The following is a 17,157-nucleotide window of genomic DNA, read 5'->3' on the forward strand; positions in this document are numbered from 1 at the left end:
GGTGGCCCCTGTCAGACCTGCCTTTGTCCAGGCTGCTGCCGCTGCCCCAGCAGACACTGCCCTGACAGGATGCCAAGCAGACCATCTGGCCTGGGCCCGACAGGACATCAGGGCACTCATGGGGGCCCTGCAGGCCTCAAAGGGACAGAGATTCATCAAGGCTGATCACGGGAGAAGACAGCGTTGGCCCTACCTGGCCCCCAGGTCATGCCTGTTGGGGAAACTGTTGGCTGGGAGTCTCCAGCCAAGATGCATTGGAACCCTGAGGCCACTGTAGGCTGCACTCCCATCGCAGGCCTGGTAAGGTCTGGACCCTCTGGTTTCTGGAAGCCTGTCTGCGTCTGAGACCCAGCAGTCTGCAGGGCGGGTCCTATGGAAGCTGAGGTGTCAACCCAGCTGCTGGTGTCGTTGGCCGCCCTGGGCATTTTCTGGCTTGTAGAAGCAGCATGTCACCCCACATCCTCTCCTGGCACAGCAAGACTGTGTCCAGTCACCCCTCTTATTAAGGACCCCAGTCATATGGAGTTGGAGGCTCCCTTCTGACCTCCCTCCAATTTGGCAAGCACTGTCTCAAAGATGGGCACACGATGGAGCACCAGCCTTCAGGACAGTGGCGTACAAGTTCGGGAAGACAAACTCCACTCCAAACAACAGGTTGCCTCAGGTAACCCCTGAAAACAGAGTGATTTTCCCCAACGACAGAGGCAGAAAGTGAGACTTAAGAATATTAAATAACGTGCCCCAGGTCACAGTCCTCATAATAGTGGAGGCAGGATTGAAATCACAGTGAACTCATGCCTATTCATCCCTCAGTATTTATTAAACTGCTCCTTAACATCAAAACACCCTGAGTTATAATCAGCCTGCATTCTTCAAATGCAGCTGGTGACACCCGACCTTGGTGAGATGAGCCTCATCCACTGGGGGATCAGGTGGGGAGGCCAAGAGTTGGCCAGCTGCCAGGACAGAAGTGGATTAACCTGGGTTTCAGGCACCTCTGGAGGGAAGTGGTGTGCGGGCTGCAGGCCCAGGTTGTAAGGCTCTTGGGACGGTTGAGAATGGAGACTGGAGAGCAGCAGCCCGGGGAGAAGGCGGGAGTCGTCCATGTGCTTCCCAGTGGCTCCACTCACAGAAGGGGATTAATCTGGACTTTTTCCATTGCGAGAAATAGAAAATAGCTTGAGCTAGTGAAGCTGGGAGGGGAGAGGAGGTTGTGAGGACCCTGCCTCCCGGGGAGGGCTGGGGCAGGAGGGCGCTCACCAGGGCTGCTCTGGGCACAGGGCTGGCTTTGCCCTCTGACCTTCTGCTGCTCACTCCAGGAGTGACGTGCGCGCGTTGCCCCTGGGCTCTAGAGTCCTGTTGCTGTGGGGAAACATTCCTGCAAAGGTCTCTCAGACCCTAGTCCATATTCCCAGGTCACGGAATCTGTCCCAGCTTGGATCATGTGTCCACACCGTGGTCCAACAACTATGGGCACCATGAGGTCATGTGGGGCCAATATGGCAGCCAGGCCCCGTGGGACAAGGGAAGGATGAAGGTGGCTCTGTGTGCTGAGGCCCCCGGCAGCTGGGGTTCCTTGATTCAGGAGGCTGGGTGTGGAGCTGGGACCAGGAGAAGCACTGGGGACCCGCTTTGCTTAAAACGCACATTGGTGCTGGGGGAAGGCGCTCTGCTCTGCTAGGCCCAGGCCTCCCCAGCTCTGCAGTCGCGGCTCCGCCACAGCCTGCCCTAAGCGGGGCCTCCAGCCGCCAACCGGTTTCTTAGCAACTAAATACCTGACTAATATTCCATTTTTTCCAGGGCTTTAAGAGCTGCAAGATATTAATTCCAAACAAGACATCTAAATTGTTACTCTGGAAACCTGCGTACGCAGCCCTTCACAGATTAGATGATGAAATGCCACATTTAAAACATCCTTGAGTGTCGCACCCCAGCCTTCCCCGGAAGAGAGCCTGTCAGTCCCGGCCCAGTTCTGTGGCATTGGAGGCTGGAAGGTGAGCCACAGCCCCTCCGGGCAGTGCAGCGGGCAGGGGCAGGCAGGGTGCAGGTTGCGTCTCAGCCAGACTCGGAACTTCTCTCGGGCTCAGTTGGCACCTCTGGAAACAGGGGCTTGGGGTGCCTTACGGGGCCAGGAGCAGAGTGGAAAGTGAGCATTTGGGGAGGTTCCATTCTCAGGAGGACAGTGGCCCCTCGTGACTGTCACAAGGCATGGGATCGCCCAGGTGGTGCCGAGTCTGCTGTGTGCCTTCATGTGCACTCACTGGCAGGAGAAAAGGAACTGATCTGTCAGCCCAAAAGGTTGTGCAGGCGTAGCGGGCACCGCCTCGTCCCCAGACCTCCCACCACCATGTCCTCAGCCTGAGCAGCCCTGGCGGGCACTGCCCTCGTCCCCAGACCTCCCACCACCGTGTCCTCAGCCTGAGCAGCCCTGGCGGGCACCGCCCCATCCCCAGACCTCCCACCACCATGTCCTCAGCCTGAGCAGCCCTGGCGGGCACCGCCCCATCCCCAGACCTCCCACCACCATGTCCTCAGCCTGAGCAGCCCTGGCGGGCACCGCCCCGTCCCCAGACCTCCCACCACCATGTCCTCAGCCTGAGCAGCCCTGGCGGGCACCGCCCTCGTCCTCAGAGCAGCTGTTTGCAATGGGGACCCTTCATCTCCACTTTTCCAGGTGGGCAACTGAGGCATGAGGTGGTGACCCAGGGGCTCCCCTGAAGCACCGTGGCCTGTGAGTGGGGGGCAGGCTTCCTCCATAGCCTGGCTCCACGCTGCCCCCCAGGCCAGGAAAACCCAAAGGAAAGGGAAGCAATAAGTGACAGAAAAGAAAGACAGAAAGAGCGAGGGAAGAGGAGCAGGCTGCCTGCACAGCCACAGACCCCGAGGCTCAGCCCACAGCCACACCCAACCCCAGGGGCAGGGCCACAGCCTCCTCCCTGCCTCCCCCCACCCACTCCTGGCCACAGTGTCCCCAGGGGTCAGGTTGCCACCCACACCCCCTGGGAAAACAGGCCCCTCTTCCAAGGCTGGAGGAAATCATGGAAAAAATAAATAGGAAAAGCAAAAGTTAGGGTCGATCATGGAGATCACAAGATGCTTGTTTTTTAAAGACAGAAACTTACCAGATATGATAAGAAAATGGAAACCCAAGCAATTAAAAACAAAAAAGATGGGATCAAAGGACTCTGTTCCACAGGACCCTGGCCATGAAGCCCTCACTAGGCGAGGCTAGGGGCTAACCCACCGGGGGTCTTTGCAGCACCTGACCCTGGCCAGGCCCAAGGTTGTAGGTCACCAGTGCAGGGCTGGTCTGCTCAGCAGGTGGCTTCCCACTGGAGGCTGCAGGTCTGGTCAGCACTGGCCAGGTCCTCTCTCTCCCAGAGGTGATGCTGCAGGTGATGCTTGGGCTCTGAAGCAGGGCACCCAGAGGACCAAATGTGCCTTCAGCTTAAGAACCTTGATGCGGACCTGGGACCACAGGGCCTTGAAGTCCCAGGTGTGGGGAGGTCCTGATCCCACAAGCCGAGGGCTTCTGGCTAGTCCCCCAGCCTCATCCCACCTGTGGCCTCAGCTGCCCTGGGGCAGTGTGTCCACACCCAGAGAAAGAACTCCTCGCTCTGCCGGCCCAGGTGAAGGCCACCTCGTCAGCCACAGTCGCTGCAGGATCTCCTTCACCATCCGGCAAAAGCACTTGTTGAGGCGGCTACAGTCGCACCTCAGCAGGTGAGGAGCCTGAGGCCTGAGTAAGGTGTCAGAGCAGAGCTTGGGGCAGTCCTCTGCTGGAAGTCCCCGAGCACCCCACCCTGTTCCTTCACACCCAACTACCCACCTTCCCCGCAGCCAGGCCTGAGTGCAGGAGAGCGGGTTAACTTGCCATCCCATCAACTGGAAATCCTCATGCCATATGGTGATGATTGACACTCATAGGAATGTAATTGAAATTAAATTTTAAAATAGCTTTAGTGTTAAGTGCATTTTAGTCTAATTCCTTGAAAATTGGTCATCTGGGTATAGTAGAGAGGTAACAAGAAAACATGCTTCATCAACCACTCCGCTCACCTTTCCCAGAGCCCTAAACTCTATGTAAAGGAGAAGGGCTTGTTGGCATAGGGTCGCACTTGCCATGAGGACCCCAGAGCCCACTCAAGGAGCCCAGGAGTCTGAGCCACTCCAGGCCAGGTCCTGGGATGGACACCTGCTCCTTAGTGCAAGAGGTTGCCCCACCTCCAGCCTCTCCTAGAGTATGGGTTAACTGCAGCTGCCCAGGTCCTGACCCCAGTTCAAAGCCCTGACCCCAGGACCCCAGGGTCCACCTTATTTGGCAATGGGGCCTTTGCAGATGAGATGAAAATAAGGATCTCAAGATCCTCTCAGAGGGCTGAGGAAATAGCTCAGTTGGTAGAGTGCTCGTCTCACAAGCACAAGGCCCTGGGTTCAATCCCCAGCACCCAAAACAAAAAGAAAAGATCATCTCAGGTGGGGTGGTGATGAGTAAGCAATATGAGGAGGAGAGGACCTGGAGGTGGAGGCCACGTGGGGAGGCAGGAGAGGACCTGGAGGTGGAGGCCACGTGGGGAGGCAGGAGAGGACCTGGAGGTGGAGGCCATGTGGGGAGGCAGGAGAGGACCTGGAGGTGGAGGCCACGTGGGGAGGCAGGAGAGGCCAGAGTGGTGCAGCCAGGAGCGGGGAAGCTGGAGGCCGAGGACTCTGGGCCTGCCCATCCTGGATCACAGGTTTCTGGCCTGTGCCGGGCCATGGTGTTTGCCTGCTTGTTTTTGCTGTTGCTTGGTGCAAGTTCCTCGTGTGTCCTTACCAGCTGCATGGTTTAAATGTCCCCCATTCTGTAGGCTGTCTCTGCACTCTGTTGGTTGTCTCCCCTGCTGTGCAAAAGCTTGTGGTTTGATGTAGACCCACTAGTCTATTTTGGATTTTCGCCTGAGCTTCAGATATGCCATCCAAAACACGCCTGCTTGCCAGGCCCCTTCCCACCGCCTCGGGTCTCAGTGTAGGTGCCATTCCTTGTGCTACTGCATCTGAGGTAGAGGTCAGCCCTGACCCCCGTTCATTCACCCATCCACGTCAACTCACTCGGAACCCATGGAGGGCGGGCTGGGCCCCATGTGTTGGGCCCCATGTGTTGGAACATGCTGTGGCTCGTGGAGCTGAACGAGGTGCCATGGACCCTCCTGGATCTCACAATGGAGACAGACCAGGAGCATCCCTGAGTGTAGGAAGAAGGAGCCAGGGCAAGCCGGGCCTCCCTTGGCAGCACTGCGCTCTGGCCCCACCTGCATGATTCACCGCTGAAGGTGGCAGCCCACAGGTGCTCCAGCCACGTGGGACACAGAGCAGGGCTCCTGGCAGCTGGAGTTCAGCCTACCTTTGCATAGCCGCGATCTGTGCCAGCAACCCCTGGGCACCCTGTTGCCTGGTCCTCCCAGAAGCAGTGTCCACTCTACCGTATCGCATGGGGAAGGAGTCTTCTGTTTCTGTCCTTTCTGTAGATGCTGGGAGTATCAGAGAATTTAAAGTGGTCATCAGTGATGAGCTGAATATTTTTAAAATAACATACATGAAAATGAGGCCAAATTTAGCCTCCACAAAACCCCAACCAAGAACACAACCCAAAGAAACAGCCTTACTATGTCCTTCGAAGTTTGCAGAAAATAGCAGCCCAGTTTCCAGAGGTGGGTTCTCCTCATTCCCTCCAGTCTCCCGCCCCAGCCCCCACACCCAGCTAGCCCTGTCCCACCGAGATCAGCAGTGGCACAGGATGGCACAGGCAGTCCCTGGCCACCAGAAGGAGTCCCTTTGAAGCACATGTTGAAACAAAATTTGTGTTTTGGAAATACGCAGGGCAGGAAGAGATTGCTGGCATTTCCCAGCTCCGCCAATGCTGTGTTCCAGCGGCATCATAAGACACTCCCCTAATGAAGTGATAAAAACAGTGTGAAATTTAAAACACCCCAGGACATCTTTAAAGGACACCATCTCCTGCAGCAAAATAAAGGAAACGTTTAGATGCTACAGACCAGACTGTTCCCTGTCGTCCCCCACCATGGTCCAGATGAGCGGCATGATATTCATATTGATGCCTATCACCCATCACCCTGGAGGACCCCAGATGGTGCTGAGACTCTACCTCCACTTACCTAGTAAAGTCCTATTTATTCTGTAGCCCAAGCAAACTTGTGGGTAACTGATATAAAATCGGCCAAGTGTGCTCATTCCAACTCCTAAAATTTTTTAATATTTAATATTTGAAATGTGTGTAACTGGGAAGACATCCTGGTGCTGGAGGGAGACTCCTTTGAAAGACATCTTCCAACTCAGGTTCTCTCGCCTCTGTCTGCACCTGCAGTATGAAGGCCACGCAGCACTCTAGGAAATAGCACCACCACCTACATACACAACAGTCTAGGTTTTAAACTGGTTGAGTTTAAAACTTCTCAGAGCCAGACTACTGCCCACAGCTGACCCTAGAAGAAGTAGTTCCTGCGAGTTGGCCATGGGCAGGCACCTCTTTGGAAGAGCCCGTGGTGGCCGGTTCCTGCCTCCTGTCCACCCACAAATTTTGTCTTAAGATAAAATGTAAATGCTTCATCCTGACTGTTATGGCTTGGACCTGGGAAGTCCTCCAAAGCTCACCTGTTGAAAGCATGGACCCCAGTGCAGCAAGGTTCAGAGGTGGGCTTTCAGGCAATGGTTGGATCATGAGGGTTCTGACATCACCAGCAGAACAATCCACTTGATGAATTGATCCATTGTTAACTTAATGAACTACTGGTTGGTGGGACGCAGTTGGAGGAAGTGGGTCCCTGGGGCCTTCCCACCCCACTCTCCCTCCCTCCTCCCCAGCGTCTGGCTGCCACGGGCGGAGCAGCCTGCCTCTGGCTTCCCACCAGGAAGTTCTGCCTCTCCTCAGCCCAGAGCAATGGACTCAGCCAACCAGGGACTCCCACCTCTAAAACTGTGAGCTAAAGTAAAATCTTCCTCTTTTAAGTTATTTATGTCGGGTATTTTGGTCACAGTTATGCGTCACATATCTGGACCCCTTGCCAACCACTGCCAGGTAAAGTCCATGCAGGGGAGGGTGCTACCATCTTGCTAGACTGTGAGCCTCCACCTGGCACAGAGCTGGGCACGCAGAGGGGCTGAATGAACAAATGAAAGTCTTCCTCTTGTTGGTAACCCATGGGCGAGAGAGGGAAATGTCCACGACTCAGACCTTCTTACCACATTGACACAGCAGCATGTGAGAATCTATGGTGTTACACCCAAGGTCAGATCCTGCGTGGACCAAGGACTGTAGTTCCATCAAGGCACAAGTGGCGTTTGAGTGGAGTTAGATTCAGGGCAGACAGAGTCCACCAGTGCCTCCTATTAAACTGAGGCAGCAGAGCACCTGTCCTTTGGAAATGGTGATTGAGTCAAGGGACCAAAGCGTTGTCCTGGACTCAGTCACAATAAGAAATTAAAGCCTGAGGCTGGGTCTAAAATACAATTCAGTGTCCTGACATTCTGAATATGGATTCTCTCCAGACGCTGTGGCTGACCTACACGGGATGCAAAGGTAAGGAAATAGCCCTTCCCTGACGGCATCCATCATCTGGTGATGGAGACGGACAGGTGTCAACAGGCTGTGCTCTTCCTTTGTGAGGCACTGAATCCACAAGCCAGCTCTCCTGTCCACTGTTCTAGACCACAGGCAAATGGTCTCCGACCTGATCTCACAGCCCACTGGGGAAGACCACCCATCACGAGCTGATGTCCCAAAGGAAGAATACCACATGCTACAGGTGCTCTGGAAGAAGCATGGGAGCGACGTGCGGTTATCCCAGGGGCTTGACCTGCATGTGGGTATGTGGAGGGGTGACATGGAGGGTCCCCGGTCCAGAATGTGATGCTTGAGCTGAGAAGGGATAGCCAAGCAGTGGCACTGGATCAGAGAAATGCAGAGAGAGGAAAGACTATGTCCCACCAGGGTACGGCAGGTCTGCAGGGCGGGAAGAGTCTGGAGGCAGGGAGCCAGCGCAGGTGGGGGAGCCGAGCAGGAGGGCTGGCGCAGGCTCTGCCGTCTGGGCCGTCTGGGCCGGTGCTGCCTTGTCTCAGGCAGGAACCTGAGAAATGGGCCCTGCTGAGGGCCAGGGCACCAGGAAGCCCAGAATCCACAGCCCCCAACCTGCACGGTTGTTTCCCCAGACCTCAGCAGGGAGGGCGGAGGTGTGCGGGCACCAACGCCCGAGGGCCAGGCCAGTGCTGCAAGCAAAGACGGGGCAAGGGAAGAAGCCTGCGGAGAGAACCCCCAGGGCATCCATGACACCATGCAGGAGACAAGAGAAAAGAAAGACGCTCCTCTGGGGACTCGTGAGGGTGTGACGCACACTCAGCTGCTACAGAATGAGTGGCATGATCCCTGCTGCACTGAGTGGACAGAATTCCATCCTCCCAGGTGGCAGCAGAGACCAGGATGGGCCACGTTGCTGGGACCAGCCTCAGTGTGGCAGGCCCTCCCCCTCCAGGACCAAGGAGTGGGCTCCTCGCAGCCCCCTGGGTGGGGGCCAACACTGCAGGCCAAAGCCTGGGTGGTCAGAATCTGTTCCCCAATCAGGACACACAGGATCAACCTCATCTTAAGTGACAAATGGCAGACTGGGAGTGGCCACGGAGGGAACTGCAGCCTAGAGAGGGGCAGCTGTATCAGGGGGGACCAGAGGCCTGGGGGTGCTGCCGGCTGCTGAAGGAGGGTGTGCAAACACCGGCGAGCTCTCCGACGTGCTGGGCCTGTGCACCCGGCCCCACTAGATCCTCAGGATAACCCCGTGAGCTGTGCATGTGCTGCCTACGGAGTGACAGTGCCCGGACTGAGCGCCAGCCTTTCCAGAGCTACAGGGAAACCCTTTCCTTTCTCTCTAAGAATCAGATCCACAATTAGCAGGAGTTGGGGAGCCGGCGAGAAACCTGTTGGGAGGGGAGTTTGTACAATATGACACGTACCAGCCTAAAGCTCAAAGTACCCAAGGTATTTTTGCTATGGTCCGAAAGTGTCCCCAAATGTTCCTTGTTGAAGGTTGCTTGCATTATGATGGTGTAAAGAGGTGAGAAATTCGACTGGAATTCGAGGGCGAGTAGGATTTGGAGGTGAGGTCTTGGGGAGGTGACCAGTATTCAACGAGGCCAGAGAGTGGGTTTGTAAGAAGGGGAAGAGACCTGAGCTAGTAGGCTTGCTGTGCCCGGCCTTGGGTCACCCTGGGTCATGTTGGGAGGCAGCAAGAAGCCTCACCAGGAGCTAAGCAGATACTAGCACTAGGGCCTTGGACTTGCCAATCTCCAGAACTTCTTTTCCTTATAAATCACCCAACCTTTGGTAATTTCTTACATCAACAGAAAGCTGACTAAGTCTTTTCTCCAAAACCACTTGGAAATACCCTCGAAGACTGCTGTAAGTAGCCCTGGCAGCTGGGCTACATATTTATTAGCTGCCAGTAGAAACACACTTTAGCTCAGAGATAATGCACCCAATTGATGAATTTTCAATTGACTTCAGCAGATGGAATTATGGTAGATTGGGGGAATTTGGTCCTGTCAGCAAGTGTTCATTTGGTGACTTGATTTACATTGGTTCTGCCAACCAACCTATGGGGGTCAAGCCTTCAGCCACAGGCCACCCAGCCCTCACCACCCTGCTGTGCCATGCTCCTCTCATTGTCCCCTGACATGCGTCTGTTCCACATCGGGAACCTCCTGCAGTGTTTGCGTTGAGCAGTCTGCAGGCCGACCACACTGACAACCCTGCTAGGAACAGTTCCCAAACACTCGGCCTATCCTCAAGGCCTCAATCCCTGCTTCTTTCCTGCTTCTTTCCCTGTGATGCAGGGACAGGAGGACTGTGCTGGTTCCACCCCTGGTGCCCTCCTCCATCAGAGGGACAGCCACCTGGGGTACAGCTTTGCATGCCACACTCTATAAATACGGGTCATTGTTGGGCTGATGACAGGTGCTTCTCTGCCGGAGTTCCCTGCCCGGCCACCTCCCACCCCTACCAAGGTGATTTTGGGGACTGGGACTCTGTCTTCACTTTGGAATTTTAGCCCACAGATGTCCTCTTTAGAGATTCTAATGAAAACTGTGAGCCCACAGATTCCTTAGGTTTTTCTAAGGAAGATGCTAAAAGGCCCGAGGTTATTTAGATATTGACACTCACCCTACAGAGCAAGCACCACTCAGGGTACCCAGGCAGAGCCCAAGCCACCGAGAGCAGCCGGAGACCGTGATGTCATCAGCCCAAAGCAGATGCACTGCACAGCACCAGGAATTAATCACTGCTGCTGGCATTTTAATAAACAGCTGCTTTTGAAAATGCTTTGGAATGAACATGGATCATGACCAAAGCTTTTTGAAAGAAGATCAGGGGTTATAAAGCTGCCTGTTTTGAAAGCAAAACAGAAAACAGATTTGGAAGTCATTTTTAATCAGACTCCCTCAGGAACCAGCTCCTGTCAAGCGACCCCAGGTGACTTCATGAGATCAGCCTCGAACAGAAGCCCGGAGCCATGGAAGGTGTCCGGGGACCACCCTGGGCTGGGCTGGTTCCACATGGTGGGCCACCTTCCTGGCCCACGTGTAAAACGGCAAATAGCACGTCTCCCTCTTCTGTGGGCTTTTCAAATATCTGATGAGAGCGTGGAGGTGACCACCCTTGAGTGGACGCAGAGGCCCCTGGGTAGGAGGCCAGCCCTGCTGCCCTTCGTTCTCTCCCAGAATGGGACCTGGGAGCAGCTCCACCAGCAAGATCAAGAGAACTCTAGAAAAGTCTGTATGTCTGAGACTGGTTCCCTGGGAGGAGACGCCCAGCCTTCTTGGCTGAATTCCCACAGTTGGGGAGGATTCAAAACCACAAAAAGATCAAATGATTTGCCTCCCGTGAGTCCTTGGATGGTGTGAGGAATGGACACTGGGTTCTCAACCTGAGGATCCCACCCCACCACCTCCTCCCGTCTCCAGTAATTGCTTCCCCCCACCTTAATTCTTTTCCCTTTTGTTTGGCTCATTGAGATACCAAAGTTCCCCACAGACGGTAACGAAAAGAAAAAAATCACCCAGAATGAAGCACAGCCCCTGGGATAATCCCCTCATGGTCCTGAGCGAGGCCAGCCCCACCTCTGACTGCAGGGGTGTCCTTGAGGCCCGCCCACCTGGGGCGAGGGAGCCAGCTGGGACATCAGATGGGTCCCAGACGGCCTCCTCTGCTACAGCACAGGTCAGAGCTTACTGCCGACTCCGTGTCACTAAGGAGCTTAGCGGTGGTTGACATGAAGTAATCCCATGCAGACGGTCCCCAGCGCTTGGTGACGGCCAGGCCCCGGGAATCACCTGTGCACTGTCCCCATGCCCAGCCCTGGAACCTGCCTCTCCCAACACCACCTGCCCCCAGGCCTCAGCACCTGCCTTACCACTGCCACAGCCTCTGAGCTGGAAAAGCCAGGGCCCTGGGCCTGACCTTGCCACAGCTGTCCCACCCCATGCCAAGGGACAAGGCATGAGCTGGGACGAGGACACCACCTGGAAGCAGAGGGTGGCACTGTCTTGAGGTGGGACTGATGGTTCCAGGAGACTCATCTGTGAGTCCAAACGCTTTGGGCAGCTCTGCCTCCCCCACAGAGAGGCTGATCAGATGGCCTATGAGAAAATAAACCAGCACCCATTAATTAGCCTAAGTATAAATTTTAGACTGTAATGTTTAGCGGGGTGAATTCTAAATGGAAGAGGCCAGATAGAAAATAATATCAAGCATTTCTCTGAGGCTAAAATGTTGTTGTTTCTAAATGTCAAAGCAAAATCGAAATTCTGAGATCTGTCTTAAAACCATCCAGGGGGGCTGGAGAAGGTGGGGGGACACTGGCCAGGCGGGGGCCTGCTGGAGCTGGGGATGAGTGTGGGGGTGTTTGTTCCCACTCTCTCCACTTCTCTGTATGTTAGAAATGTTCGAGGATGGATTTTGTATCCCATGTAAGTATCACACTCTTCATCTTTCATGTTGGTAAAATTAGGTGTTAATACAATTAAGAACACATGAAATCACTCAGAGAAGGACATAAGGAGCCCATGATCTGCCAGGGCTTCCGAACCACGCTCAAGTCATTGCCAAGACGAACGGTCCGGTCGCCCAGGGCTCAGGGGCAGGGCTGGGGCTCAGCACCTGCCTTACCACTGGGTTCCACAGCTTCCCACCTCAGTGCCGGCCCTTGGGGTGTAGTCCACATGGGGATCTCGACGATGCTTTCTGTGAGCTCAGGCGGCAGACACTGCTGGTCTCTTCCCTCCGTCCGCACAGCCCAAGAATGGCCATGCCCTGTAACCAGGGTGGGGCGTCTCCCACCCACATTTTAAGGGATGGTCACAACCATCCTCAATCCATCCATCTCGGGTCACATGCTAGCCACGTGGACTGTTGCCCAGAGACATGGGCATGGAGAGGACCAGATGATTCCTTCATCCAGGACAATGACATTGATCCAGGCCACCAGCCACCTGGGGACATCAGCCACCATCTGAGCTGGCCAAAGAAAGACCCTGCTCAGGCCCTTGATTCCATGTTGATCTCCTCCCTGCTGAGGAAAAGAAGTGTGGAGTTGCCAGCATCGATCACCCTGCGCCTCCCTCCAGGGAAGGTGGCCTCAGGAAGAGGCTGCCAGGAAAGGGGCCCAGAGACCCCAGAGACACCGGCCTCAGCTGCTGCTAAGGCCCAGCCATTCCCGGGCTCCTCGGTGATGCCGACCAACACCTGGCCTTCACTTCTGGGCATCTGTGGGCGCGTCTTCTGCCCTCGTCCCACAGGGTCTGCAGTTTAGAGCGTTCGTCCCAGACAGCAGGATCTCTTAAGGGGGCTTCCTGGGAATTCCTTCTCAGGGAGAGCATTTTTCTTCTGAATGGCCCAGCTTAGCCGTCGCCCGGAAACTGTGTCACCATGCTCCCGAGACTCTGTGCTATGGGGCTGTTTTCATTCCTCAAGTGCCCCCTGGACCCCACGGTTGGCAGCTACACCTTCGTAATTCTTCTCCTTGTCCTCAGGGCTTCCCAAGCTCCCTGACAAGCTTCTGACGAACACTTCCCACACTGGGGTCTCAAGGAGCATTGTGCTAACCCTGAGAGCAAGCCCCGAGTAGGTGCTCCCAGACACCAGATGGGATCCCAAGCCCTGAGCAAGTGCTCCCAGACACCAGATGGGACTCCAAGCCCCGAGTAGGTGCTCCCAGACACCAGATGGGCCCCTCATCTCTCCATATCAGCACTCGGCTGATCTGAGGCTGTTGTGTCCAAAGGTGTTTTGTGGAAATTTGGAGGCACTGATCACATTTCTGAGGAAAAACACAAGGAGCCTTGTCAACTTGTAAATGCACCAGGTGCCCCTGTCCTGGGCAAGGAGCTCCGGATGCTCCCCTGCCCACTGAGGCAGGTGGGGCCCAGGTTGCTGCGAAGCACGGCCGGCGGCAGCCACTGTCCATGATAAATGCCGTCCAGCGTCTTCATTTCAATTATCTCCCCTTCCCACTCCCTTTCTCTTTCTCCCTCTCGTTTTTTTCTTTCTCTCTAACTTGGGTATTGAGGGCCGGGGTGTAGCTCAGTGGAGAGCTTGCCTAGCGTGCATGTGGCCCTGAGTTCTAACCCCAGCATGCACGTGCACACACACACACACACACACACAACCTTTAGGTTTTGAGACTAGACACTGGCAAGCGTTAGCCTCCCGTGAGTGACAGCTGAGCAAGGTGGGCATAGGCAGCTAATCCCTGATTAGTTGAAGGACTGGGCTGCCTGTTAATTGGGACCAACCCAGCAATAGCTGGCTGCATGGTGGCACTTGAAGCCTGCCTGCTCACTGCAGGGTCGTAATCATACTCAAAACAAGTTGTGGCTATTTACTTAAATTCTCTCCTCCACACTCACCCCCCAACGACATCGAAACCTCAGCATGGCTTGGGGCATGACTGACGCCACATGGCAGTGCACGCCCTGCTAGGCAGAGAGAAGGTCACAGGCTGCTGGGAGGGCCTGGACCTGCCGGCCAGGAGGCCCTGGAGGGCCCACGCTGGGTCTCTTCCCTCTGAGCCTGGGCCAGGCTGGCCCACATTTTGAAAGAACCGATGGCTCTTTGTTACCAGTCAAACAGTCACAGCCAATCATAGGGCCCTGTGTAAAGTGACCCATGTGGTGGATCCTGTTGAAGTCTCTACTGACACAGCCACGCGGTTGTCAGAGGTGTGATTCGGAGCCACCTTAGATGGAATGAATTTCAAAGGCAGCTTTCCCTCGCTGACTTCTTTGAATCTGCTTATTAAAAAAATCAGACCTTGATCCCAAGCTTTCGGGCATGGAGAATTAAAGCACTATCCTCCTGTCCTAGAGACCAGCGGGAGCACGTCACGGGGCCTTGCTGGGAGCTCTGGCGAGTGGGGTCTCGGAGGGCACTGTCGGGGCTGATGAGGGCTTGCGGCAGGGGGCTAAGGTGGAAGCAGACCAACTTGCCCCGTCCCCCTTTCCAAGGAAGGCAGAATTCCAGTGACAACTAAGTAGCTCGTCATTCCTAAATGCCGTTGTTGAACGCCCCTAGCCAGCAGAGCCGGGATCAAGCGCCTCTCCAGAAGGGGCGGGTGCTCCCCTCCTCGGCAGCTCCTTGAAAGCCAGCGTGGGGTATTGAGTCAGCATGAATGCCTCCAAGCCCCTGCCCCAGGTAGCTGTCACCCTCCAGCAGAGCAAGGCACTCACTCTGTTCATGCAGGAGTCCGCGTGGAGAGGACTTGAATATGCTCATTGTGTCTCCTTGAGAGTGATGAGGAACTGGAGGACGCTGGATAAGGCAGGAAGAAGGCAATTTGGCTTCACGTGGCCCCTTTCATGCTCAAAGGATCCTGCAGTGAGACACTTAGGAAGGATAAAGTGCACACACTTTGTAAGTGAGACAGTGGTACAGGGACTAGGCTGGAAATGAAGGCACAAGCCAGCTCCAGCCTGTGCCAGGCTCTAGATGGATCTCCAGGCCATAGAGTCCCCAGCCCCTGGTGGCAGTCAGCAGCCACAGGGGCTCTGATGGATGCAGGGGCTGGGTCAGGACAGTAAGGTCTCTGTGGCCACTGCAGGGACCTGGGCTTCATTCCATGAATGGGCCACAGGCTGGGAATGCGTCCTCTGGTGCTGCTGTGCGGGGACGGGTGGCAGGGTGATCCTAACTGTGCCTAGTCTCAGCTTCTTCCTTGAGGTGGGCTCCTGGGGGCCAAATCTGCTGTGTCTAAGGTAGTTTGTATTTTTACAGTTGTTTTTATGGGTAGTCAAAGTCCTTTTGAAAGGAACAGTGCCAGTGCACACTGCCACCAGCAACTTATTTTTATGGCTCACCATGGGACCCATATTAACATTCTGGCTTTTAATATGCTTATCTGATTGATCCTGGTTTTTAATATGCTGATCTGATTGATCCTGGTTTTTAATATGCTGATCTGATTGATCCTCACTTAAGGAGGATGAGCATTTCTCATTGTTACAATGTTACAGTCACTTGTGAATTGTCCCTGGGTGATGCTCAGCCCTCCCTTAGACATTCCTCCACTCACTCAAAACAAGATTGTCAGAATCAGCAAATAAAACTACCATGCCCCCAGTTATGGAATTTCAGATAAACAAAAAATAAGTTTTTAGTACTGTGGATCTTGTGCAGTACTGGGGACGTACTTATATTAGAAACTTAATTGAGCATCCAATTTTACTGGTCTTCCTGGACTCATTTAAATCCTAATTTAAAGGAACATCTAAGGGACACTGCTGGGACCTCTTGCTCTGGACACTGTCCCAGGTGCCCAGCGTCCCAGCTGGCACATGTCCTCTGCAGTTTGCTGAGACTCAGCCAGGCTCGGTACCCAGGGCCACGCTCCCCTGGGCTGAAGATGACCACAGCTCGTTCCTTCACCTTCTGCCTCGGTCACTACTTCTGAGCGCACAGCGAGCTTCACTTCTGACAGTTCACTCATCTTCCCTGTTTGGTTTCTTTCATCAACATCAGGAAGTAGGAAACCCCTGGTGATGGGACCCCAGACCCGCTGTCGTGGGTTTGGAGATTCTCAGCAGGACACTCACTGAGTCGGGTGCTCAGTCCTCCCCAATCTGATCCCCAGTTCTGAGAGGTTGTCCACCTGGCTCAGTCCCCTTACACTGAATTCTCCTCCTGAAACCACCCTCACCCCAGCCCCCCCAGCTTCAAATGAAGCAACTGCAGAATCACTGGCTGCTACTGTGGCCGATGCCTCCAAATGACACACTGCTCAGGTGCTGGGCTGGCGCTATGGCCCATCCTGCCATGGACGGTGCTCCCCAGGTGCCAGTGGCCCTCTCCAGTGAGTCCAGGAGCATCTCAGAAGGGAGAGGCTAGAGGTGTACACCTGAGGCTCAGAGCGGCCACAAAACTAAAAGAGCAAATCGGAAAATTCTGTTACACTTAGGACCAGTTTTGATCCTGAGTGCCGCCACGTGAGACCTGGGGCCTCTGACCACAAGACCACGTGGACACAGACCTGTGGGAGCAAACACGCCCACTGACACCCATGATGTGCTTCCTGACCCTGGGGCCCTAAGCTGGTGTGGTCTGTGCGTGAACCAACCGAGGAAACCTCAGTGGACCCGGCCTTAGTCACCTGTTGCACTGCTGTGACCAAAGCACCCAGTGAGAAACGCTGGAGGAGGGAAAGCTGATTTTCAGCTCATGGTTTCAGAGGCCTCAGTCCATAGGTGGCCGAGTCCACTGTTCTGGACCCAGGGTGAGGCAGCATGTCATGGGGGAAGGGCCCAGTGGAGGAAGGTGCAGGGACAGAGGAGGAAGGGCCACAGGGAAGATGCACCTGCCAGGGCAGCCCCCATGACCACCCCTTCCGCCATGCCCACCTGCCCACAGTCACCACCCAGTAAGCCCATTCAAACCAGATGGGCACATAGAGTCCTCGCAATCCATGATTTCACCTCTGAATACTCCCACATCGACAGGAGCTTTGGGGGGACACCTCATATCCAAGCCTACCAGATACTCAGGGTGTATTTCATCTCTAGGAAATAAAGTTTGTGTGGATGGACAGAGTTTTAAAACCTCCTTTTTCAAGTCATATGGAACAGGAT

This window comes from Marmota monax, unplaced genomic scaffold (assembly GCF_021218885.2).
Source record: "Marmota monax isolate L192 unplaced genomic scaffold, Marmota_monax_Labrador192_F-V1.1 WCK01_AAM20220418_F8-fsc00014, whole genome shotgun sequence".
NCBI lineage: Eukaryota > Metazoa > Chordata > Mammalia > Rodentia > Sciuridae > Marmota > Marmota monax.